This window comes from Haliaeetus albicilla, chromosome 22 (assembly GCF_947461875.1).
Source record: "Haliaeetus albicilla chromosome 22, bHalAlb1.1, whole genome shotgun sequence".
NCBI classification, from domain to species: Eukaryota; Metazoa; Chordata; class Aves; order Accipitriformes; family Accipitridae; genus Haliaeetus; species Haliaeetus albicilla.
Window position 1 is genome coordinate 9,984,340 of NC_091504.1, and position 26,221 is coordinate 10,010,560.

The 26,221-nt window shown below is 49.0% G+C and overlaps 1 protein-coding gene across 8 annotated transcripts in view; it reads left to right on the top strand.

The window, feature by feature from the left end:
• The first annotated feature begins 19,341 nt into the window (after positions 1-19,341).
• Positions 19,342-26,221, top strand: part of RHBDF1 (rhomboid 5 homolog 1) — a 39,052-nt gene continuing 32,172 nt past the window's right edge. For 3 of the 8 annotated variants that reach the window (XM_069809837.1, XM_069809842.1, XM_069809843.1), the window contains exon 1: positions 20,488-20,625. The gene's annotated coding sequence lies outside the window, so the exon portion shown is untranslated. Of the gene's footprint in view, positions 19,605-20,487; positions 20,626-20,933; positions 21,216-21,292; positions 21,395-24,267; positions 24,288-26,221 lie in introns of those variants that run through there. The other 5 variants (XM_069809844.1, XM_069809845.1, XM_069809838.1 and 2 more) reach the window with 4 other exon arrangements.

Below are 26,221 nucleotides of genomic sequence, written 5' to 3' on the forward strand. Positions count from 1 at the left end.
TGTCTTAGAGGCTCATTACAAAACTTGCCATAGACAGGGTGAACAAAGACTGAAAAGGAAAGAAAGTGGCCTAGAAAGTGGCAGGATCAAAAAGAAAGAGAAAATTCACACATAGACCAAGGAGCTTATTTCCTTCCATAGGACACTGTGGGTACTAAAATGTTGTAGGGGTTCAAGAACCTTTTGAGGAAATACCAGGAAGAAAAATCTGTCCAGGCTATTAAACACAGACAGACCATTTCTAACTCAGGAAGTCCCTGAGCCACAAACCACTGGGTCTGGTGGAGTATTTAGGAGAAATATGACTGTATACTTGTCCTGTTTTTATACTGTCTGTAAGCTTTTACAATTGGCTGCTGATGGAGGTAGATATCTTCTGCTCGGTGGATCTGTTATCTGACTCATCCCGCTCTTACAGACATTCTGCAGGAGTCACAATTGTTTTGCTTCTCCTGCTTAGCCGATCTCTTCTAATAAATTTAAATTCATCCAGGCAATGCTCAGAAGGTGAAAGAAAATGTTCAAAGAGCAAAAATGCCCCAAATTTTCTTTGGTGAAACAGGACTGCCCACCCAGACCCTGTTGTTTGCTGTCACAGACATCCAAATTTAGGAAGCATATGGGCGTGGGCATACTTAGAGTCATTGACCACAGGCATGACATAGCACTGGTTACTAAAACTGACCTGAAGTTGTTTGCCTTGCAGGATATGGTAAGAAGGCTTGGATTGAATATCATTGACTAAGGTCACAAGAGTTAAGCTTGAAATAGCAGAACTTGAGAACGTTTGGGATGTAAACAGGTGACTGGAGGGAGTATGTCATAAGCTTTTTGCAAGGGATAATCATTGACCAGAACTGTTGGCCTGTAGGACCCAGTCTGGGAAAGACTTTACTGCCTGTGTAACAGTGCTGGCAACAAAAACATTAGCTCTGCATTCACTGCAAGTTAATTATATTCCTAGTGATTTGTAACTCCATCTTGCTTGTCCTCATAGATTAAAAGGATGATTACAAATGCTGCAAGAGAGAGGCTCATCTTAGGGCTGACAAGCCAGAACAAGAGACAGAGACCCCCTCTTTTGTGGTCTGCATTTCAAGTTTAGTCATTGTAACTAAAATTGCTGTTATGTTTCCCTTTTAACCTTCTTTCCCAGGGTAAGAAAATTTATGCACTCACACTGTCTATCTATCTATCTATCTATCTATCTATCTATCTATCTCCTTCCCTTTTGAATCTGCAGGCTGAGCTCCTGTAGATTTTATAAAACCTGGTTTCTAGGTAGAGAGGAAAGTTCTGGAATCATGTCCCTCTTTACAAAAAGAAACAAGAGTGTGCTCAGCAATTTCCTACACTGTTTGAAGTGTTCGAGGTGATCAGCACAGATGTACTGGCCAGCCAGTGCATGCTGCTTATGGGACACAGGAGGTAGATGGTGTATGGGGGGTTGGGGGGGTGGAATAGGGGAGCTGGCAGCATTACGGGGTCCTCAGGAGGACAAGAGGAGACAGAGGTTATTGTGGAAAGCAAGGGAAATGGGACACAGGAGCCTGGGAAACTATACTTTGTTCCACTGTTCAAAGAGCAACTTAAACATGAAGGATCTCCAGTTTCCGTCTGAGGTCTCATTTAAAAATGTGTCTTCAAACAAATCCCTTAGGTTTGATGTGATTATTTGCTGCTGCAGGATTTCTCAGAAAAACACAGGCAGCCTGAGCTCCGGGGTGAGAATTCAAGTAACTGGAAAGCAGTGGGGTGCACCCTCTGCATATCAATTTTTCAGTTGGCATCAGACTTAGTGTTCCAGTTCCAAGAAAGGCCACTGAAAACAAGCTCCTTCTTTAGAAGAGATGGGAACTCAGATATTCCCAGGGAAAAAAACGGTCTGGGGTCATAAATACAGTATAGGTAAAGTTTGCTTTTGCATGTAAATCACTAATGCTTTCTGCAGTGCTCAGTCATTTTTTTATATCTCGGTCCTTACCCGCTGCTTCAGTCAAGACAAGTCTGTGTTGCAGCTTTGCTTTTACTTTAGGAATGTGGAAAAAAAAAAAAAAAGAAACTGAAAAAAAGATCATACCCTGACCAATAAAATTATGTTGGGAAAACCCCAGTATAGATTTAATTAATATTGAAAAATGAGTCCCTTTGCTAAGGGATCTTACTCTGTTTGAGGTAGTAATTCTTCCAAACTAACTAGGAACACTTTTTGGCAGTATAAGCTGGATCTCTATACAAGTGTTTTTTAACAGGCTTTGAAGGTAAATCCAGTGCTTAAAGAATCATCTCTGCTGAGCAATGGCTCCTGAAATTGGGCAAAGACGTTGATTGGGCTCCAGCTCTTCCAGGACCTCCAAGCCTCTCTGCAACCAACTTTCAAATTACCTTGGCTAGATAACCAAGATTAAATCCAAGACACCTTGTCTGCCAAGCAGTGCTATTGCTAAGGCAACCCCTTCTGTCATTCCTGTACAGTTTGAGGATGATTACACTGAAAACAGCAAGCCCCTAGAGCATGTCTACCCTAACTAGTGGTTGGGGTAGACATAAAGCAGCTGATTTAACTAGTGCTACTGAATCTGGTTCTGCCCCATCTGCTTGCCCTTCCACTGTCATGGGTGGCCAAAGAGGACATGCAAGAACTGAAATCAGGAGTTGTTTGTATTCCCATAGCAGAATATATACATTCCCATAGGGGACCGCAAACTGTGCTCCCTTTCCAAGTAGGAACCCCTTTCCCCTACTGTGGATTGCTGCCTGTCAGAGGCTTGTTTCACTTTTTAGTCTAGGAGCTGGTTGAGATAGACACCACATCTGCTTGCAATGATCTGAAACTTTCTTGCCCTTCTCCAGGCAGCCTTACTGAAGGCAAGTTATGTGTGTACAATGTGCACATCAATGCTGCTTTAGTCAGAGTATGGATCCCTTTTGGCCTCATGTTAAAATACATTGTCACATGGTGAGAAACAGAATTTTGACTGGAAAGATAAGAACACAGAGCCAATATAAATATTCACTGAAAAAATAGGAATTACTTTCAAAATAGCTAAGCTCCCGATTTATTTCTTCCTACTTCCTGAAAATTTATCACATTTGCTTAGCTCATTGCTTTTTCCTACTTATCTCTGTTTTCTCTCTGCTGACATATTTCTGAAAGTTGGGGGGGAGCTGTGTCTTGCTACATTTTGTGGGCTGCGGTAGTTACTTCAATTAAAACTTGCAATTGTGTCTTCAGTGGGATTGTGGCTTAGCCAGTTCTACTCTTAACAAATTTGTAGTGATACAGGGTAACAAAGGATACTTTGGAGTAAGTCAGAATTCCTGCATTCCTCCTTGTGTAACTAAAATGACCAGAGTTGGGGTTTGGGGTTTTCTTTTTTGGTCTGAGCTTCTGGAGAATTCCTCTGCATGTCTACAGAGAAAAAAATAATTTTGAAGACTGCCTTAATGCAGCCAACATATTTGTTTCACTTTTCTCTCCACCTTTCTGGACAGTACACCAACCAGTACAAGAGACACAAGGACAAAATTGAGAGTCCAGTGAAGGGCCATTGTTAGAGTGGCTTTGGTCACCCTGGAGGAGGTGGCAGAGGGGGATTGAATCGCACTTTTTGCTGCTTATGGGGGTTACAAAGACCTTGTAAGGGCAGGAAGCCAGAGGTAGTGGCAAGGGAAGCTCTGGTTCCCATGCACCAGACAGTACCCAGAAAGGTGGTGGGACCTCCATCCTTGGAGATTTTTCAAAACTCAACTGGGAAAGGCACTGATCAACTTGCTCTAGCTTTGCAGCCAGCCCTGCTTCGAGCAGGAGGTTGGACTAGAGACCTCCAGAGCTCCTGTTCCACCAAAATCCTTCAGTAATTTTTTTGTATGACTTAAGGATCAAGCAGTCCATTGCTGCTGTCAGACACAATCACAACTTTTCCCAAATCAAAGCACACAAATTTGCAGGCCTTTTGATGCAAAAATCCCAACAACAATGGTTTCCTTTATGGTTTTACCAAACAGATAACTGCTGCTTTAGCAGAAATGTTCATCTTTCACACGCCTGATGAGTACACATCTTACAAAGAATGCACAGAAAATCTGCTCTTTCTGCCCACATTGGACCTCAAAGCCTTTCTTTATGAACCTGTTCCTTAAAGGAGGTCTTCCTACCCTCTGTGCCTTTCTGCTTTTTGTCCAGCTTCTGAGACAGATGCTGAGAGACCCACAGATAAAACCTCCATCCACCGTGCCCCTTGATAAGCCACTTTGCCTGCAGTCTCATCTCTTGAGATGGCTAAAACCCCAAAATACCACGGAGGAGGTATTTCAGATGTACTTTTGTCTTGGCAGAAATGGTTACAAAGGATGAAAAGATGGAAGAGGACTGGGGCGGCTTAACAAGGATGTGGGAGTGGTGAGCAGAGAGGGGCACTGGAGAGATGTTAACTAACTGGGGGGAGTCAGATTTCAGAGAGTTCCTTCATTCAGAAACTCTGTCTGACCAGATGTCACATCTCTTCTGGGGGTCCCCTCAGTATAACAAGGTTTCTCGCCTGGTTTTGCATTAGGTAACTATTGACAGGCACTGTATCACTTATTGACTTGCATCTGAAAGTTCATTAATTTTGTTCTGTCACTACATTTTAATTTCCATAGCATATCCCATATTTGGCCTGCTGATGTGTAGCATTTCTGCAACATCACTTCTCCAGATGTCAGCTTCAAATTGGAGATTGAAAAATCTGGGGAGGAAAAAAGAAGGCAGAAGATTTGCCAGCTGGGGTGGTGTGTGTGATGATAGGTTTGTAGGGCAAGCACAATAGCTTGATGTGTTTGCTACAGTGACCTACAGCCAAATAGCTAAGGTGTTATTTACACATGCTATTTACACACCTCACACAGGCATCACTAAATTCATTACAAGCCAGTTCCTACTGGAATTGAGTTTATTTTTTTCGACTAAGAGGGTTAGAAATTAAATATTGTATAATACATTTTTGGAGTCAGTGCTGTCTGTCTGGAGCAATTTCTGTGGGTTAGATGAGCCCTCGTGTATGCTTTCAACAAGCAGTTAGCTGGACAGTTAGAAGAACTGCCATGCTATTTTCCCAGGCTGACTGATGAAAGTTTAAAAAAAAATCCTGTTCTAATCAAAGATAAACTGATGATCATGAGAAAGGAAATGCTTCTGTGAGTAACTCCTCTGTCCTGCCCTGTCATCCTGCAGTATGCTGTTTGTCTGCCCTTTCCCAGGAGAAGACCATGCACGTGGCTGATCCCACTATTTTGGGATAATGTATATACCCGGGATTCAGTGTGATCAGGAGCAAGAGAAGCTGAGCTCCCATGCCAGCATGCTCCCATGGTCTCATTTGGGAAGCATCATCTCCCGTGGCACGGTGGGGTGCTCCCAGGGCCTAGCTTCATCCTCTGACTTTGGCACCTGGGTCTCTACTGTCAGGAGACACTGTCCCCACAATGGGTTTCAAGCCCAGCTGGCCTCTAAAAATGGAAAGAAGTTAAACTATTTTTGGGACTGCTGGCAGGAAGGTCAAGGGAGTTTCAGAGCTATGGAGAAAGGGGAGGACACCAACAGAGAGGCGTGTGGGACCAGCGACTTGGCATTGTACCCACAGACCTGGGGTATGGAGATGCTCCACACTGAGAAAGAAATGAGCCACTGGCACTGGCATAGTGGGCTACAGTAGCCAAAAACCTGGAGGATTAAAAAAAACTGTCTGCTGAGCATCATTTTACCTAGCTGGTGTCTGTGGGACTGGTGTTTCCAAAGCTCAGGACAGATACCAAAGAAGCACTGCATTTGCAGACCACAAGAAACTAAGTAAAATAAAAAAACCCCCAAAGCTCCAAACTTTGTCTTTAACCATCCTAGTGCTGTCAAAATTGCTTGATCCTCACTGTGATGTGTGTGGGAAAATACCTTATGGGAGAGACCCCCTACAAACTGTGCACACAGCAGGCCAAGGCTGGGGACTTTCCAGGTGTGCTCTTGGATTAGCTAGCAGATATTTTCTAAGAGGTGTATGGAAAAGGTGCACTGCAGGCCAAACGTCTGCGCGATCACCTCTCATACAGCCCTGAGATCAAAACCTGTCACTCGCCTTGAAAGAGAGTGTTACAATGCACAAGTGTGGGTAACTTGTCTGGACTAAATATTTTTTAAATTCCCAGTTTTCTGCAGAAAGCTGTGCTCAAGGTGAGGCAAGTTTTACCCTGGTGAAATGCATGGGACCCTGGAAGCTCACTGGTGTGGGCTTTTGCAGCTGGGCATCCCCAGGGGCTTTCTCAAGGAGCCTCTCTGCCCAAGCAGCACTGGAAACCTGGGTGTGAAGGCTCCCCAGTGCCAGGGAGCTGTCCTGGGGAAACCCTGGGGGAGCAGAAAGGGCACGTACCTGCTGCTCTGTCCAGAAAATTCATCTAACATCACAAATTGGATGAAGGTCTTCAGCTGGCGTGGTGCCATTGCTCAGCTGACTGCAGGGAGAGAGCATCTCTGTGCTCCCTGGGGAGGACCAGGCCCCCACGTGAAAATGAGCAGGGTGCAGGGCAGCATAAGGGCCTTGGGGGATGGTGCACAGGATTTAAGCTGAGCAGGAATTCTACAGCTGTAAAACAGGCTCTAAACTCTACATACATTTAGGGCTAAGTTTAACCCCAATCCTTCCAATCCTGTGCTCACATAATTGGAGGTCTGCCAGACTAGCCCACTGTAGATGTGTGATATTTTGGGAACAAGAAGGGATTTTTCCCCCAGAGCTTTTGCCAAACCCCAGCTTCTGAGCATGAGGATGTAGCTTAGGCAGCAGGGTCCTGGTATAGGGTCTCACTACATGGCCCAGGAAAAATAAACCTGGATCAAGCCCACCCGTGTTGGATGCTTGCAGGCCCATGGCTCTCCTGGGCTTGCTGAGCTGCCCAGCATCATGGCACTGTGGGACCGTGGTCAGGCAGGACTCAGTGCTGCTGGTTCTTGGTCCCAGCGCAAGTTGCGAGGGAGCCCAGGATTCCCAGGCTACTGTGGGCACTAAGCCACTGGCCTCCTTCCCTTTAGCCATAATCACTGGTTTGCTGGAAAAATTATGAGACGTGCTGTAGCGATATTCATGAATATAGAAGCTGTTGCAAATGTAATTTGTTTCTAGGATTTGACAGTGTTTATCTGAGTGACTTCAGCCACCCATCATTCGCAGTGGCTATGACAGTGCTTCTGCTGATGGACTCAGCCATGAGCTTCTATCAAGGGTTGAAGATTCATCCCTGACTCTCCTGGTGTTCAGCTTGTGCCAAGAAGCATGGCAGTTAGTCCCTTTGGTTTAGTGTTATTGCTGAAAATGTTGTTGTTAGCCATTAAATTCGCTAACCCTATTTTCAAGGTTATTACAGTATTTAACTTGGCTGCTCCAGTATGGTTTTAAAGTTGTATTTCCAACATATGATATGGGGTAAAAATAGCCAGCGTCTAATTAGAATCATCCCTGGAGAAAATCAGATTCCTCAATTTCACAAGGAGTTGTTCTCCTTGCAACACGGCAGGCACATTTCAGCTCAGTGACAGTCCCTTCTCCACCAACGTGGGTCAGCCTAGACCTCCATCAGCTGGGGAGAGTCTGCGACCAGAGAGGCCAGGAGAAAGCTCCTCAGAAAAGCCCTGAGAGCATTTCACATCTCATGAGACAGCAGCTTCTCCAGGCTGGACGCTTAGGTGACCACCACCAATAGGATTTGTATTTAGCTTTTCCTTTTCCAGGTTCCTGTGTGGGTGTGTGAGAAAAATTCCCTGCCTCATCCATTGCTGGAATTTCTGGGAATTGGGCAGACTGCAGCTGCAGCGTTACAGTTTGGGGTTTACAGGCTGGTGATGGTGCCAGAAATAGTATTTTGCAAGCAGCAGTGCACAGGAGTCTGGCGGGCAGTCAGATTCCATGGGGCTATCATTATCCCATGAAACATTCCTGGGGTCTGTAGCGGGGCACAGGGGGTGAGGGCCAGCAGTGACCTTTAGGCTGTCCACCATCCCAGCTCCATTCCGCAGAGGGAGATGAGTCAGGGCCTTGGCTCCATCGCTCTGGCAGCTGGAGAGCGGTCCAGGCCCTCCCACAATACCCAAACAGCAGCCGGGAGCTGTGCTCCGGGGAGCTCCGGTACAGGTGATGAAGTCTAAGAGGTCCAGATGGGCTGCTGGCGCTGCTGGGCAGCTCCCTGCTCCACACATGGCTCCTGAAGTCCTGCTAAACCCTGCGTCTGTATCCTGAGGGGCTCTGGGAACATTTTGTTGGAGAAGATGGGGAAGTTGGGGAGTGGCAGAGCTTTTCCTCTCAAAACCTGCCAAGCCGGGCTTACCATGGCTTTGCCCAGACGCACTGAGCAAGTGCTCTCCAGGGCTTGGTCTCATTTCATTTTTTATTTCAAGACTAAAACGAGATATATAAACAAAAATGTGAGGTGGATGCTACCAAGTTACTGGGAAGTTGTTTGGACATCTCCTCCATGTGGTCCCCAGGGCACTGGGAGGTGTCCTCAGCTGGCCAGGACTCCCTGTCCTCCAGGTGCATTGTGAACACTCCAGTGCTCAGAGCTGAGCTGGGGACAGTGCTCTGTGTGGGACGTGTATTGCCTCCCTCCCCCAAACGGATGGAAATATTTCTGTTTTCCAAAATTAGTTTCCAAATGTGTTGGAATTTCCTTTCAGTAGGAATTCTTGAAAATCTGGTCCTCATTGTGAAATTGAATGGCAATTTTTTTCCAAACCCCCTTCCCTGGAATTCCTCAGCCAAAGTGGACAGCAGATTTCAAGCATTTTTGTCCACAGGGCAGCTCTCAGGATTACCCTGCTGAGAGGCTGAGGCAGGGGCTTGCTGTTTGCTATGTGGCTTATGGGATTTTTATTCTAACTGTGCTTTAGCTGTTACAGCTAAAGAAAAATCACAGTGCTGGTTTAGAAGATGCATGTCATCTCCTCCAGTGAGACTGGACCGCTTGGGGACCTGGCTGTGTTCAACTCCATGGACACATGCAATCCCGCATGAGTCCCTCCCGTGTAGCACAACACCCTCTGTTTGCAAAGGATGATAGACCTATGGGCCATGCAGCCAAACTACACTAATACAATGAGAGCAAGGCAGAGTGTCAATAATCTTATTTAAGAATGACATATTTTATTTTCCATGTCTTCTGGTACCATCTGGACCTCTGGGGAAATATCTGGAGTGGCCTGGCAAATTCCCAATTGCACATCTGAAAAGAGTTATTTTCAAAAGGCCAGAAAAACAACTGTTTGTGAGGGCTGATTTCAGAGTCTGACTTCACTTTGAGCAGTGACTCCTCATCGGTTTGGTTACCAGGGGTCATGGTTTTTTAAAATTTATGACAAAACTCAAGCTCTAGACAGAAAACACAACTGCCTTTCAATATTAAGATGGACTCTTTATCCCTAAACAACAAGGCAGATAATTTTATTTGAAGCCTCGGTTACAGAAACTCTTTGTTTGAAATTCTCCCAGAGAAGCATTATCTCATTGCATCAAACAACGAGCTTCTGCGGGCACCAAGGAAGCATCTATGTCCAGGCCTATTTTGAGAGTCTGATCCCAATGGCTCTTTTGCTCAAAAGTAGGTCAGATTTTATTCCTTTTCCAGCAGGAAAACTAAGAGCAAGCTCAAATACAAGATTTCCAGGAAACCAGAAGAAATTGCGGCTTCTAGAAATAGAAGCCCTGCCAGAGACAAGCTCCTTTGTACTCAGGCTAACTCCTCTCCTAACTTTACCATATGATTGATGACTCAAATTATGAGGTTTTGTTTCCCATTTCTACCTGAGATTTCCTGTTTGGGCTCTTCCCAGATGCAATGAGAAAGGTTACCACAAAGATATTTATGGACATATAACTCTAGCTGCTAAATTTGTAATTGCCCAGCCCCAGGGCGGAACATCCTTTTAGCTGAATCAGTGGCTGTAAGAATACAGCACATAACGTGGAAAACTGGCCTCACTTGCAACACCACTCACCTACCATGCTGGCTCCTTTGGTGTGATGATGTGCAACAAAATTATATTAGACTTTGTGATCACTGAGTCTGAGTCAGCAGCACTAGATGCTGCGGTCTGTCCGTCTTTGCTGGTCCCTGGTATGCCCAGCGCTGTGCTGGCACCCTCCTGTCCTTCAAATGCTTCTCCTGGAGAGACTTAAACATTTGGTTTTGATCCTTCTGGGGATCGCTGAGAATTTACACTGCCAAAGGCTTTTTTCCTTTGAAATGTCCATTTAGAATCAGCACCAGCAGTCCCTGTGCATAGCACAGCTTGTATATGAGCCGGGGGGTTATATATGATCAGCATGTAAGATGCTGAAGGCGAATCTCAGCTCAGCACCCAGGCTGAAGAACTGATGTATGCTGGAGATGTGTCTGGTCAAGGAGGTCTGTCCCAGTTGCCTGGGATCCCTCCTGCACATCCCAGCCATGCCACTGTTTGAATGCCAGTGGGGTCATGCAATGAGCCCAAAGGATGTGTGCAGACCTGGGACTCGGAGCATTACTCTCTGGATCTGCCGAGCAAGATATCGAGTCACCTTTGCTAATTGACTCCAGTTGCAGCTAGAGCCAAACTTTAACTCAGTAAAGGCACAAAAACATTTCTTCTCTCCATGGCAACCACATAGAAAGGATGATGGTGGAGATAGGGCCATTTCCAGAAAGGAGGGATCCACACTTTCCAACCTAACAAGGTTGGGATGGCTCCCCTCTCCTGGGGTGGGGGGCCTGGTCCAGGAGATGTGAGCACTGACATGCCTCTGCTCCCTGCCTGCAGCATCCATGTCCTTCGTCTCTGGTGTCTGAGCTGTCAAATCCTTCTGCATTCCTGCCCTAATCCACCCTTGGCAGTGCTTACTGCTCCTGCCAGAGGCATTTCTGACCCTCGTCCCAGGAGTGCACCATGGCAGAGCGTGATGCAGCCATGTGGTCGGGCGGCTGTCCCACTCCCATGGCCGGTGTGGGGTTGCCCAGCACAGGTGGCCACAGCCCCAGGCTCCTCTGCCACCATCGCTACTGCACTAAGGCAATGTTTATGGCCTGCAGCCAGGGTCAGGTGGGAACACTGTTGCTCATGTACAAATAGCCACAGCTGAAAGAGCAAACGCTCAGTGAACAGAAAGGGTCCTCTTGCTGCCGGGAAACCACATCTGAGCTCATTTACCACTGACCTGCCACAAATGATCATCTGTGCAGCCATTAGGCAGCTTTGGTGGTCAACATATCAGCACATTGCTGATTAAATAATTCCAGCTGAGGACAGTCTGAGCCTACCAGTGTGGTGTGTGCAACCGTGAAACAGCATGGGGCCGCTGGAGTGAGATCCTGCTGTCTCGTACCACCAGCCTGGTGGGAAAGGCCATGAGGACCCAGCTTGTTCAGTTACAACACTTGAGTTGAAATGATGGTGGCACTGTGGAAGAAATATGCCTATATCCATTAGCACAGAGATCCTTTCCCATAGGTTATGGCATGCTCTTGGGAAGGCTGACTCTTGTCAAGGCAAGTCGTTTTACTGGAGACATCATGGGCACAAAGATGTTCTCGGTTCCTCCCTGTGAGCTGAGCAGCAAGTGTGGCCGCAGGGACTGCAGACACTACATGGGTGTTTTCCGGCAAAAGGCCATGTAGGAGGCTGAGAGGAGAAACCATACTGCTGGCAGTCACGCTGAAGCCACAGATGGTGAAGAAACCACATAACCAAAGGCTGGCCTTAAGAAAACATCCTGATCACCTCCCCCTGCAACCGGGATCCACCACTGGCCTGCTCACAGCAGACACTGGTTTCTCCATGAGCTTGCAGGGACCCAGGGGTTTCTTCTCCTTGGTAAATGTATGATGTCCTCAGCAGGGACACCCTGCCACTCCAAAATGCTCCTGGGAGCTCAGGTCCCAGCTGAAAAGCACCTGGACAGTTCTATGCCCTGCTCTTTCCTACACTTCCCCAAAGTGTGATAGAGCTGAGAACATACCAGGAAAGATCTGCAGGTGCCAGTATGAAGGTGGCATTGTGTTCAGCAAAGTTTGTCCATTTTCCCTGATTTCTGTGCTATAAATGAACCTAAGAGCTGAAGGGCAGCTTTGTCCCTGTTCCCTCAATGTCTTCCTGTAGGTTTTTAGACAAGACATTGAGTCTCTTGATCCCAGGGAGGATAATTGCTTCCATGGCTGTTGGCAAGGGTGGGAGCTGGCTGCTCTCAGTGCTCAGTAGCTTGAGGCTGAGTATTTGCTCCATTGCCTTGGAGAGAGCAGGAATCATTTACTGGGGAAAAGATCCTCATTACAGCTGGAACATGTCCCAGGGACCAGCGACCTCGAGAAAAAGCAAATTTGGTGATGAAACCAAATGCAGAGGTGAAGAGGCCAGCCTGGTGATGGGGTCTTTGCCCAAGCTGAACCCCATCAGTAATGGTTGATACACTGCCAGGCTCAGGGACTGCCAGAAGAGCAGGATCTCCCCATGGCAGCATGCGTGGTATCGGGCCTCGTGCCCTGGCTCCAGCCCTGCCGCTCTGCAAACAGGAAGCTGGCAAGCAGTTGCTGAATAAGTCATTTTGGGGAGTTTGTACCAAACTGGCTTTCAACTCCTGAATGTGTAGGAAGGAAAAAGCCGTGAATACGTCTTTGTGACCAAGTTTGGCACCAGCCGCACTCTGCGAGAAGGACAAGAATGTGGCCATTTAGAGGGGAGTCAGCTGCCCTTTAAGAAATGAAATGATCCCTTCCCTTTCCTGCGAGGCTTTATTCAGGGGAGAATAGGAATGGGACAGTGAGCAGCTTCTTTCTCTTGCTGGCACTGTGCGCTGCGATCCAAACCGTGGATGTTGGAGTGCAGGAGAGACCTCACTTCAGAGAAGCTGCACAGCCCAGCGATGAGCCTGTCTGGTCCCTCTCGCTGCAGCCCATCTGCTCCAGGAGGAATCGGACTGGGGCAGCGAAGCTCCACATCTGCCCTTTCCCGGATGATCATGCGCACCCTGCAGTGATTTCGCTGAGACTCCAGCAAAACATCTGTCCATCTCCTTCACAGGGCTCTGAGGGGTTTTGGAAGCAAGCAGTTTGAAAGGTTTTGCCCTTTTCTGAAACAATTCCCCACCCAGTTTTTGAGAAGTTTCTGTACATTACATTAAAAATGGACTGTGTCCAAACATTTGCGGGTTTTTTTTTGGAAAGGCTTAGATATTTTGTACAGATCTTTCCTTTGTGGACAACTTGAAATCCAGGGGCTTTGTAGCAATCTGGAATGAAGACACGCTCTGTTTTATCAAATCCTTTGGGAAGCCGGCCTTCTGCTTTCTGTCTAGTTGAAGCTTTGACCATATTCACTGGTGCAATTGTCACGTGCAGTGAAAGAGGGAGCAGGTCTCTGGGGCAGACAGTCTGCCTTTACTGAGGCACTGAGAGGACAGCTTGGTCACACATATACCCAAAAGTTTTCCAAAGAGTGACTTAGGAGTTTTCTGAGTGACTGGCTTTGGGACCTCACAAGTCCTGAAGCAGTAGGAAGCTCCAGATGATTTCAAAATGCTTCACGTGCCAGGAAAAAGGAAAAACAAGCAAGGCAGATATTTGTAGGTTGGCTAGTGCTAAACCTTATTGCTCCACTGGGATCATTTGCTCCAAGTGTAGACTTTTTGTAAGAAATGCTTGTAATAAAATGTAAGACATGCAGGGGTCTTGGGTGAGAGTCAAGATTAACAGTTGCTTTCTTCTTGGGTTTCATTCCTTTCTTGCCTTCCCCTTGTTTGGCATCTTATGACAAGCACAAACAGAATATTGGTTAAAAACTTTACTGGCGGGTTCCTCTTTCTACCATGTCCTGCAGAAGATCTGCAAAGACAGACAGCTCCATCAGCGCTTCCTCATTTAAGGTTGGCAGAAGCTTCTTTAGTTCCTGCACCAAAAAGTCTGCTGGAAAATGGGGAATCTTTACAGCTTTGTGCCTTTTGACAGGTGTTTGTAGGCTCACTGTTGATGGGGTCTAATTACAAATAACCTTTCTGTTCTGTTAGCATAGCAGCAGTGTTTCAGTGTACATGCATCATGGCATCCTGTTTGGGATCCTCAGTAGAGGGGAGAGGCAGAGAAACTGGAGAGCCCAGCGAAGGGCCGCTGGGATGGCTGGGGCTGGGGAGGAGAGACTGAAAGAGATGCTTTGCTCACCCTGGAAGACGAGGTGGAGGGGCTTGAAACCCACCTTGTATGGCCCGTGGGGGCTACATGGACCCTGCAAGGGCAGGAGACATAGCAGCGACAAGGGAAACTGGCTGTACACAAAGACGAGGCTCTTCCCTCTGAGAGCGGTGCAGCCCTGGGACAAGACCCAGAGAGGTGGTGGGACCTCCATCCTCAAAACTCAACAGCAAGGCCACGCTCTAGACATGCCAGAGACAGAGCTCATAAAACCTTTGGGAGCTAGTAACCCCCTCCTCTTCCTTGGCTCCTGTTTCAACCTGAAAAATCAGGAAAGTGCAGGAGGACCAAACCAGCAAAGCAGTGACAGATGGGGAAGCGGAGCCACCTTTCCAGCCATACCTTTTCCCATTTACCGGGCTGTGCAGGGGGACTGATAAAGTTTAGACCAGAACCCATGAAATTAGATTGTTTGGAATAGTTTTCACATTAAATATTATTGTTCCTCAAGTCTAACTAACTACAGTATGACATGGTTAAATTATTCGTTGCTGGAGAGTGGATCAGTATTACTGAAACAGGGACAGTGGATTTTACTTTGAAATTTCAGCCTCTTACTTTGTCTTTTACTTGCCTCTGCCAAAACTGTTCTTAAAGATTTGTGTAAAGATTTACTGGATTTACACAAAGCACTGTTATTTTAGCTGAGCAAGTTCTTTACAAGGTTGTTGTCAGTACCTGAATTATTTTTTTCTCCAGTTACGCATATTTTTACATCAAGATAGCATATCTCTGCTTTTTCTTCAAAAATGTAGTTTACTTCCGGCAGACCAATCAAAATTCCTCAGCTCTTTTATGAACCCCTTCAGTTCATTTATGAGTAACTGAACTGGAAATCTTTTTTTTTTTTTTTAAAATTCAATTCCCTTTTAGTTAATATGGGAACTTATGAGACGGTGAACTTCATTGTGGTTAATGCTGGGTTTGAGTCCTTCTCCATGACGCTCTCCTTTCTGAACTGAACTAGATCAGTCATTATTTCCAATTTTGAATGTTCTCCTTCAAGGCTTGTCCCCAGCAGCAGGTTAGAAGCCACCTGGGCTAGCCTGGAGGGATGCACTTGCTGGCTGCAGGCTACCAAACCTTGCTTGTCCACTTGATGTCATTACTTGCAGTGCTTTGGGGATGGGCTTCTTTGGCATCTGTCAAGCGGATGTGTTGTGTTCCTACCTCTTGTGCACCTCTTCTTCATCAACATGAGTAACTATTAGTACTGGAAGCAAGTGTGACACAAATGGCTGCTAAGCAGCCCTGGCAGGGGGGCAAGCAAGGACACCAAACACCACCATGACATTTAACTACTGGCCACAGAACTCAAACTCCTTGTGGCTCATCTTTCCCTTCTGGCATCCATTCCCCATTAGCAGAAGTTGGACATTTAAATGAAAGTCACTGTTCAAAACTCAGGCACCCCAGAATTACAAATCACCAACTAAAAGGTAATTTGCATAATTTGAATTCAGCCTCTTCCATGCCTGCATTCTGATAGCAAGGTTTGATCGCACACTTGGCAACTACACTCTGTATTCAACTTCTTTATAAGAGTCCTCATGTGTCTCTTGGAAATAAATCTGTCTAGTTTTGAAATTCTGAAGCAATATTATTTCATCTCTTGCCAATAGTGGATTAGAAAATGATAAGAGTATTTCAGGCTACATAACAGATATTTTGGGAGTTTCATCTTACTTCTTCCATGACATTTTTATTCCTTCCATATGAAACATACATATATGTATGTGTTATATATATATGTTAAAAGCTCCTTTTTTGTTGGAGTAAACTGGGGAGAAGGAAGCTGTTTTGCCAAGTGACATTTCCTAAGTGTTTTGGAAATAATAACCTTCTTTACATAGGCTTTTTTTCCTTTTTTTTTTCTCAATTCCCCCAATAGGTTGACCAAAATTAAAATTGCCATTTTGATCCGAATGGATTTTCAGGGTGAAATACAGTTGAAGGTAAATACTTGTGTAAGGGCTGGCCATGAAACCCTAGTTTTATGTTATTTTCACTCCTCTACCTCCTCCTGGCACTGCAGACACACACATTCCCTGTGGCTAGAGCTAGGAATGATCAATTGCTTTTAATCTGGGTGGAAAATGAAGGGGTTGAGTTTTGATGTGATTTCCTCGTGCTCTGCTGGGCAGCAGCTCCTGTGGCTGTGAGCGGTCTGGGTACCACCGCCTTCCCAGATCCTCAGCATTTTGGCTCCTCTCCCACCTTGTCTCCTGGTTTTGGTCCCCAGCTCTACATGGACTCACTGAACATGCCTGTGAAGTGAATTATCCGTCCCGGTTTGGGCTGAATAAGCTATGGACTAGGACGGTGGGGCTTGGTTTTATTTTTGGGCGTCTTCCCTGGGCTTTCAGTCCTGGCTTAACACCCCATCCCTGCTCTGTGTGCAGCCCTGCAGGCCTGCTGCCAGCTCAGCCAGCAGCACATCCAGCGCCTCACCAGGTGCACGGAATTGCCAGGCTAAAGTCACCTCTGTGTCCCTCCTTGCCACTGTGTGATCCCGCATAATATCTGCAATGTCTGCTGGTGCCTGAGGGTGACAGAGGCTTCAAAAGACTTTCTGCCTAGTGTTAGGTTTTTGAACTTAATGTAAATTGAGTGGATTATAAGAAATTCAAGTTGCAACATAGCTGATTGTTAGTAGGCTTTTTTTTTTGAAAGCAAAAGGTAATTAATTTGCACTCCAAAAAGTGTCAATATTTTTTTTTGCAGGTCAGCAGCACCATTCTCAACTTGGCATCCAATCTGGAGAGGACGCATCTGCACTCCAAGGATTTTGCACCAGCACTCCAGATTGATGGGCCGTTAGCACCCATCTCACCGGAGAAAGGGCACTGCTGGGGCTGGGTGCTCAGAGCAGGGGGCACTGCTCTTCCTGGCCTGAGGTTGGGGCAGAAAGCATTAATGTCAGCTACACACGCAGGAGCTGCAGGGTAGCAAGGAAGAAGAGGAGACAATTTGTGTAGCAGCTCTGGTGAACAGTTCCCACAGTACTAAGTCCACTTCTCCTGCTCACAGGATCCCCCCCCAGCCCTCCCCTGGCGCTGGGGATGAAAACCTGACCTGCCGCTGGTGCCCAGGAACCTGGTTTGTTCCCCAACAAGGGGATGCAGGTGATCTCTGATCCACCCTGGAAATGCATTCCCTAAGGGAATTCCCCGTCCTCTCACTTCTGGCAGTTCCCTCTCTGGCTCCTGGCCAGGCCACCTGCGTTTGAAACTCCGTGGGACTTTGCTTGGGTTTCTGTGTTATTAATCCTCCCCAGAAGAAATCCCAGGCCTTTCTGGACCTCTTCCCTGTTTGCTAGGACAGCTGCCAGGGCTGCACCGCTGCTTCATGTCAGCACAGGAGGCACTGCAAAGCCCGTGTATTTCCAGAAGGCAAGGGGAGCTCTGCTTGCCTGTTGAAGGCTGCAATCTGATGCTCTCCACTGTGCTTGCTGGACACTGGGATGCTTTCTTGGCCTAAACCCTGAACAAGGCAGGTCAAAATCAAATCATCTGTCTAGATAACCAGCGATCCAGATAAAAATAGACCTCTGTGCTCCTGGTGTGTCTGAGCTGTCCTTACATAAACTGTTAGGCAATGCACGCAGGCTGTAAGAAGGTAAGGGAAAAGGGTCTGTGCTGGCTCAGAGCATGCACGGCTCCCCAGTGCCACGTGTGAGTGGTGGCCATAAGCACATGCCAACACCACCATTTCCCTACTTGGATGTATAATCCATATACAGTGCAACCCAATTTAATACCTGATGACACAGGATCAGTGCTCCAAGGAGGACTGCATACAAATGTGCGTGCAGGAGGGAGAACTGTGGGGTGCTGATGAAGATGAGGTATTGAACAGACATGTGAAGTACCCATGGGCTATTCTGCACCACTCCTGGCCAGTGCAGACCCACCAGTGCTGGCTGTAGGGTGGCAGGTGTGTAGCTCACCTGGCTTTGAAGGAGCAGTTTAAGCGAGCTGCAGCAGTAAAAGTGCTGCACTTCACATGCTGATGGATATCTATTTCATTGGTTCTTAACCATGTCTTGTGGCAAGATCACAGTTTCTCATGGGTTTCAAGCAGGAGGGAGGAAATTGCAGTTTCCAGCAGAGAAGAACGAAGCAAATTAATGTAATCACATGTTCATGTTAAATATAACAAGCACCAGAAGAGAGCTCTCCTTCAGCTGGTCCTCAGAAGCCAGGTTTCAAACACAAGTACTCCCTGCAAGCATTCATGAGGGAGAAAACAAACAAGGCTGTTGAGCTGGATGACCTGCTCTGGACCAGGACCGGTGGGTCCTCAACACCAAACTGCTGTTGTGTACCAGCTTGTGCTTGAGAGAGCAACAGTCAGAAGCTGGCCTTAAGTCACCCTGTTCCATGTATTTTAGGCTGATAGGACTCAGTGCACTGAAGGAGAAACGCTCAGTGGCGATGGGAGCAACGAGGGCGTATTCTTGACGAAGAGGGTAGATTTTATCCTACTAAGTGCAGATGCCTGCAGTTGGGTGAAAGAATCCCACCCCACAGACCCCGGGGGGGGGCTGGGCAGGGAAGCACTGGGGGAACAAGAGCTTGTGGGATGGGGTTAGTGGTGCTGTCTGCAAGAGTGTTATACAGGAGCAAGAAATCACGTTTCAGTGATAGAGCTTTGTTTTTCTTGCAAAATGCACATACTGTTGGCAGGAGACTAAGAAAGAACAGGGGTGGGTCAGAGTCACACTCCGGCTCCAGAGCGTTCCTCCTGGGAGATGCTGAAGGGCCCCGTGAATTCGGCTCTGCTCTGTTACATTACCGGACGCTTCTTTTCCTTGTTTATGTGGTAGAAACATCTGAGAATAATTTGTGCTTGTTAAGCTTTGCGGATGGTCAGGGTTCTGTGTGCAATTTGGTCTCCACCTCAGCCAGGACTAGCCGAGGCTGATCTGTGTTTGCTCATTAGCTAACAAGATGCAATGTAGTTAGCAGGTCTCTCTGGGGGGCTGCCTTCGAAGCGTGGTTGCTGTTGCCGTGCGTGGGCACGCGCAGGGGTGGGTGCGGTACCGATGAGCTCACCCTTCGCAGGGAGCGCCGGCCCCTGCAACAGCAGCTCTCCCGCTCGTCTCAATCGCTCTTGCGCACAGGTCAGCAGGGAAGACGCAGTAAGATGGCAAGGAATATACGGCCCCCCAGTTATTACTAATATTAAAAGCATCTGCTGCTGTGGGTTGGGGACCTGCTGAAGAGGGATGTGCATGCTGCAGGCCTTGCTGGAGCTCTAGCAAAACCTCTGCATGAGCAATACACGTTGACCGATGCTCCAGAGAGGACGGATGGAGAAATCTTCGGCAACAATCCCAGGACAAAGGCAAGGACGGCTGAGCAATCGAGGTGGGAGGATGCCATCCAGAAGGGGAAAATGTTTAAGCTGGGAGGAAAGAAACAGCTTTGGGAAGGGATGATATGCTAACCACATGGCTGGAGGAGGAGGTGTGAAGAACTTGATGGGAAACACAGGACTAAGTGGCTGGGCGGTGGGAGCGAGGCAAGGAGCAGGTAAAGGACAGTGAAGCAGCAAGAAAGAGTGAGGTGGCTGGGAGCAACCCAGCCAAGCGTTAGCTGTGCTGTGTGAGGGCAGCGGGTGCCACCCCTGTGAGAGGCTCGGCGGTGAGGGCTCCCCGTGGCTGGCAGCGGGGCCGGGGAAGGCCGGGCCGGGGCCTGGCAGCTCAGCTGTGCCCGTCCCCTCCGCTGAGCTTGCCTGCCGGCGGGGCCGAGAGGGACTCCCGGCCCCGGGACTCCCCCACGCGGGGATCACCCCAGCTCCTCCCGGGCACCGCTGCTGTCGGAGCCGGGCGCTCCAGGGGGAAGCAGGGCTTCCAGCAGCCGCGGGAGCAACCCGCGGGCCCGGGGCTAACGGGACCTGGAGCTAAACGCTGTCACTGCAGCTCGGCTGGGGGGGGGGGGGGGGGGGGTGTCGGCGGCTGCACGCCCGAAGGGGCGATGCCCACCCCCGAGGCGGACCCCAAAACCGCGGCGGGGAGGCGGGGGGGTCTAGGCCGGGGGCCACGGGGGCCGCGCTGCGGGGGCCGCGGGCGGGCCGGTGGCTTCCGCCCGGCGCGGCGCATTCCTACACCGTGAGTCAGGGCGGCGGCGCGGCGAGATGCGTCGTCCCGCGGCCCCGGGCGCTGGCAGCTCCCCGGCGGGACTCACGCCGCCGAACCCGGCTCGGTTCCCGTCTCCCATTTGCATGCCTCGGCTGTGAATGGCGTGCCCGGCCGGCCGGCCCCTGGCACGGGGGAGGAGTCTCCGCGCCCTAAGCGGGCCGAGCTCGGCGGCGCCGGTCCCTTAAGCCGCACTGGGGGGCGGCCCGAGCCGAGCGGCGGCTCGCCGCTGCGCTTCACCCGCCTTCACGGTGAGTGCGGACCGCGCGGCCGGGGGGCACGGGAAGGGGGGGGGGGGGAAGGCGCTACGCGGGGCCGGGCGGGGGCTGCCCCGGGGCACGGCGCGCACGTGAGTTGCGGGCTCCGTCCCGTCCCGCGGCCCGACCGCCTCAGCCGCGGCTCGGCAGCCCCCTGCTGGCGGCCCGACCGTGAGGGGCAGCCCCGCCGTCCCGCCGAGGGCCGTTCCCTGCCCGGCTGAGGCGGCGCGGTCCGCGCCGCCTCAGCCGGGCAGGGAACGGCCCTCGGCGGGACGGCGGGGCAAGGCCGGCGCCCTGAGGTGGCGGCCCCGAGTCCTGTCAGCGGGGAGGAGCCCTCAGCAAATGGCCTCCCCCCCGCCGGGCACCGTCGCCCGCCCCGTGAGGCGAGGCGCGGGGTAGGGGGGGGGGAGGCTTTGGTTCGTGTCCCGGCGCCTCAGGTGGAAGTCCGGCCCTGTCAGTGACAGAAGTAGCAGCGTTGGACCTGCGCGATCTCGCGTTCCCGGAGAGCCGGGGTCCGGCTTGTCCACGGTTCTTTGGACGTCGGGGGAGCTTGGCGGCCCCGGTGCTCTCGGCCGGAGGCGAAGGTGCGCGTTCGTGGCTCGTTTCAGCTGATCCAAGTCCACGCTGGAGCTGAAAGGCCCCTCCACCCCCGTCTCTTGCCACGCGTTCCCACCCGCCCCTCCCCTGATGCTGGCACCGGTGTTTTGGCAGCCACTTTTGTGAGCTGATCTGGTGGAAAACATACTGCCTTTTACGTGTAAAGGTTAGTTTTCCTCTGGATCGAGTCCCTGAACTGACTTTTCACGCTGTACGCTGCTGGCACAAAGCAGGGGATCCCAGCAGCCCAGCGTGAGCCTGAGGAAAGCCTCCGCAGGATTGCGCCCTCCGTACTGGGTCCTTTCGGGCTCCTCGGAGAGCGACCTGTCCTTTCCCCTGTCGTAGCACACACGCACAGCTAGCTCTGCTGTGCCAAAGTGCCCCGTGTGCATATTCTGACTTGCGCTTTTCTCTCGTGTAACTCGGGAGTGGCGAGTGGCAGCACAAATGAGTTTTGTCCCATGCTTGTCCTTGTGCATGACTCGGTTCTGGCGGCTGATTCTCTTGCAGGTTGGCTTCATGGTGGGGTGCACAGTGTTGGTCAGGGATGTCTCCAGGCTGGGTCTCAGAGCGAGCAGGAAGTTGTTTCCTTTCTTCCTGTTTTTGTCCCCATGGCTGCTAATTTCCTCTGGGAAGAAAGCTGTGCATTCTGCAGTAAAGGAAAAAATAGTCACACGTAACGGGAAGGGACAAGGCAGCAAAGCCAAAGGTGCTTCTGAATGAAGCATGGGACAGGGAAGGAGCACAGGGTGTTGACTGCAGTAACGATGATAGAGCAGCAGACAAGTAGCTGCCTTTGTGCCATGACCACAGGGGTAAAAAGGGCCCACGTGGGACAGGCTGGGGAGCAGACCCTTGGAAGGAAGGAGAATTGGATCTCCACTCCAGTGTGTGGATATATGTTGCTCTCCAGCTCTTCTACCTCAGTGGTGCAGAGTTTGCAAGAGGAGGTGATAACTTGTGTTAATTGGTTGTTACAGTTGGAAGAAACAGATGAACTTTCAGATACTTCCTTCAAGTTTTGATTGTTAAAAGGACTTTACAAAAGGCCTTGTGTGCCTGAAAGCTGCTCTGCTTTTTTTTTTTTTAAACCTCTTTTGCTCTGATAACAGCTATGGTCCCTCTTGTGTCCTTAGATCCTTGTGGCTACCGCTGGGCAGCCCAGGTCTCCACTGTCTGTGTGCGGGCTTGGGGGGAGCCCACACCGTTCCTGAGCTAGGACCCCGCCAGCGTCCCACAAGGTGCCGTGGATTTGGAACAGTTTCGTTATGGTCTCTGTGCTCATCGGTCCTGAGCCCCCTTGGAAGGCAGTGGCTCTCATGTGTGGTCATGTGTCAGCAATGTGCCTGCTTTTGTGCATTCCCACGAAAGGAGGTTAATACTGTGCAGTGTAAAAGCAACTCCCACAAAACTAGTTCTGCTCTGGGACTTCCCATGACAGGCCTTTTTTTTTTTTAGCAATACACTTGCAAGAGATCTGCCTACAAACTGGCTTTTCAGGTTCTGGGGAAAGCCATGGGTTGGCCCTGGTCTCAGGAATGTCTTGCTCTGCGCTGTGTAGGCTTCAGCCAGGGTGACGAGCTTTGGATGTGGAGGGCGCTGCTCTCCTGCAGAGCAGAGCAGGCACCTCTTCTCCAGTGAACTTCTCATGGCTTGGTGCTGAGACTGCGTGGCCCTGACGTGTCACCTCAGTCAGGAGTTACGTCCCTCAGAGACGGCCAGCGCCTCGTCACTGGACTTGGCAGATGGCTCCTTTCACTTTTGTGGCAGGGACTGCAACGGGCCTGCAGCTGAGCAAGGTCGCGAGGCAGGAATAGGAATTCCTTTTGGGGTCATCAGTCCTGTTCCTCTGGAATCCAGCCCCGGAGAGTAGCCAGCAAGTCTGAGCACGTTCCCCTGAAAGAGGCAGGGTCTGCTGAGTGTGGCATGATAGGACAGTTTATTCTGGGCACAGAGCCCACATGCTCAGCTATAATTAGTAAAGATTTGATTCCATTCAGTGTGTCGGATCTCTCTGCAGTGCAAACACAGCCTGGTTAGTCCTGAAGGCCTCAGATGGGCAACATGACTGGGAGTCCTGCGTTGTTTTCCTCTTCCATTCAGTGCATCCAGCAAAAAGGCTGGGAGAGCACTGTCTGTGCTGCTGGGGATGCTGCCTGCTGAGTGGGACTGGCTGTGAGCTGAAGATCCTGATGTTTCTCTATCTGTATCTCTAGAGCTTTTATCCAGCAGAACAGTCTTTGATAAGATTCTTCCCTTGTGGTTGCTGCCTTTCTTCCTTAGTTACCTTTGGAGACTTTGGCATCCCGTGGAGACTATGTGCCCTTCTCGGAAGTTCCAGCATTAATTGTGACCCAACACAACACTTCTATTAATGGCTGTTCCCGCAGCCACCTGCCTGTCACCAGTATATGACCATTTCAGTAGAAATACTTAAAACTTGAGGATGGGTTCCTTCCTTAACATTTTGCCTGAGCTCAGACATAGATTAGTTTCCTTTCTTTTTAGCTGAAGAGGTGCGGGCTCCAAGTCTAACTTTATCATCATCTAGTTGGAATGAAACAGACATGAAGTGTGCAGATCTCACACTGTTATTGCAAGGTTGCCTCCCTGCTGCTGGGTATATACCTGATGTAGTTTTAAGTAACCCGCAGAACGTATATGTTGCCTGCCTGCTCAGAGAGCTGTGTTGCATCCTCTCTGCTGAGAATGTGACAGCGTCTCAACGTGCACTGTGGGTGCCGGAACCTGAATGTAGTGGGACTTGGGTCTGGGTCATGGGTAAAATGTCCCAGTGCTGCTGGAAAGTAGAGTGAAGGTGGTTTCTTTCTTCAGAGGAGGGGAAGCCCTGGTGTCCAGGGTCATGCAGGTAGTTGTCTCCCCAGTGGTGGGGGTTATTTCAGCTTTGTGGTTGTTGTTTTGGCGTTGGGGTATTTTTTTTTTGGTCTTTTTGTTTGTTTATTTTCTACCTTTTCAGAACTTGCAGATGAATCATGTGAACTGAATGGACATCAGGACCTGTTGTTTACTCCACTAGTGTCCAGTGACTCCCCTCTAAGGTCAGCACCCACCAGGCAAGTAACAGAAGAATATTTAGAAGGGTCAATCCTAGCCCTGCAGCTATTGGTCCCAAGAGATTAGGGAGGCAACAGGCAAGATTTAACCTTGGAAGGAAATGGATCTATTAGACAGCATTTCCCATGGTCATGCTGGCAGCTCTGTTTCTGTGTCCTTGAAGAACCCCAGACTGATTTGGTGTGTGATGTGTGCTCTTGCCATCCAGGCCTGCTTGCACAGAGTTGTAGAGACCCTCACTCCCACCCAGGGCAGGGCGGGGAAGGCTTGCTTCCAACCTCTCTGTTTTTACAGGCAGGCTTGACTGTGCCATTGGGAAGGTCTAGGGGCAGCCCTGGGAGAGTGAGGTTTCCACAGGGAGTGGTGGAAATTGTGTCTGTGTTGAGATTGCCTATTGTTATGTCCTTGTTAGTTGAACTTCAGGGGTTTATGACTGCTTGCTCCTTTTCTTGGTCCTGCTCATCTAGCAGCTGTCCAGCACTGGTTGAAGCCCACTTAAGATCACATCTCTCATACTTGTTTCAGTCCCTGCTGCTGTAGGAATGAGGAAGTGGTTCTTTTTTCAATGTGTGTTGGGATGATGCCACAATGAGCAAATTAGTAGCTGAGTTTTTGAACAAATCATCCAAACTATGGTCAAATCCTTTTGAATAACAAACAGTGGCTGTTTGCTACTTGGTGAAGGCGGAGAGCTTATTCTTCATGTTAACTCTAACTGTTAAATCTCCTAAAGCTATAGAGTGCAAGTTTCATTGGTTGTGTGCTCTGTTTGCTGCAGAGACAGCAAATGTCAGATTGACATAAGGCTTGCTCTTGCTGAAATTGCCTTTGGGTGCACTCTTCAACTATGTAGATAAACCTTTTGTTTCAAATATAATTGAAGCTACTTTTTACACACCATAGAAATGTTAGAACTATTGCAATATAGACCTGAGCAGTGGATACGTTCTCAAATTCTGGGGCCTTTAGCAACAAACAGACCTTGCTTTAGTAATCAGAGCATCTCTAAAACACAGTGATTATTAAAGGAAATGTAATTTCTTCTCAGTGAACTAAGAAGTATCATTGCAAAATACTTCCCTGGCACAGTACAGCCTTCCCAGGGGGAGAAGAGATATCAAGACATGCCTGATCTTGCCTTTTCTGGAAAGCCTACCTTTGCCACCTCCTCCCCTTCCTGTTTCCACTTCGCTGAGAGACAGCCCCTTGCTCTGCTAGTCAGCAGCTATCCCTGCTTTGAAGTTTTTTTTTCTTTAAAAAGGAACAATCCGTATGAGGTCGTCCTGAAGCTGTGCAGGACACTGCTTTTACTGTTCTACAGGTCCGGCACTTGGCTTTGACTGAGTGAAAGTTATAACAGCTTGAATTTTAAAATCTTGAGGGCTCAGGCGGCTGGGTTGACGAATACAACTTCTGTATTTCAGGAGTTACTGCCCTGTAGAAATCAGCACATGGGAGGTATGTTTCTCTGTTGCTTGAATTCAAAGCCCAGTGCTTTAAAGTGAACTGCAGAAGATAGCAGGCTGTGAGTTGTTTTGCCAAAAAGTGTGAGCATATCTTCCTTTTCTCTGACTGCTCTGGGACTGTAATTTCAGGCAGAACAGTGAGAGAGAATGGCATGTTCACTCAGACTGAAGTATGGTTCACTTAGATTTTTAATTTTTTTTGATAAAACAAAGTTAGAATTATGATTATTTCTATTTGTGTTATAAATGATTTGGTGCATTGGGCACACATGAACGTGCACATGTGTACACAAACCTGCAGAGCAAGACAAGCTCTTCCTGCAGCTGCTTTCCAATTAGACAAAGTAGGAGATGGTGTGCGGCCAGTCGAGCACTAGCAAGAGTAGAAACTAGAGCATCAGAGTGGCAGGCTAGCTCTACTATGTCCCTGGCTAAATCAGCTAATGGTTAGG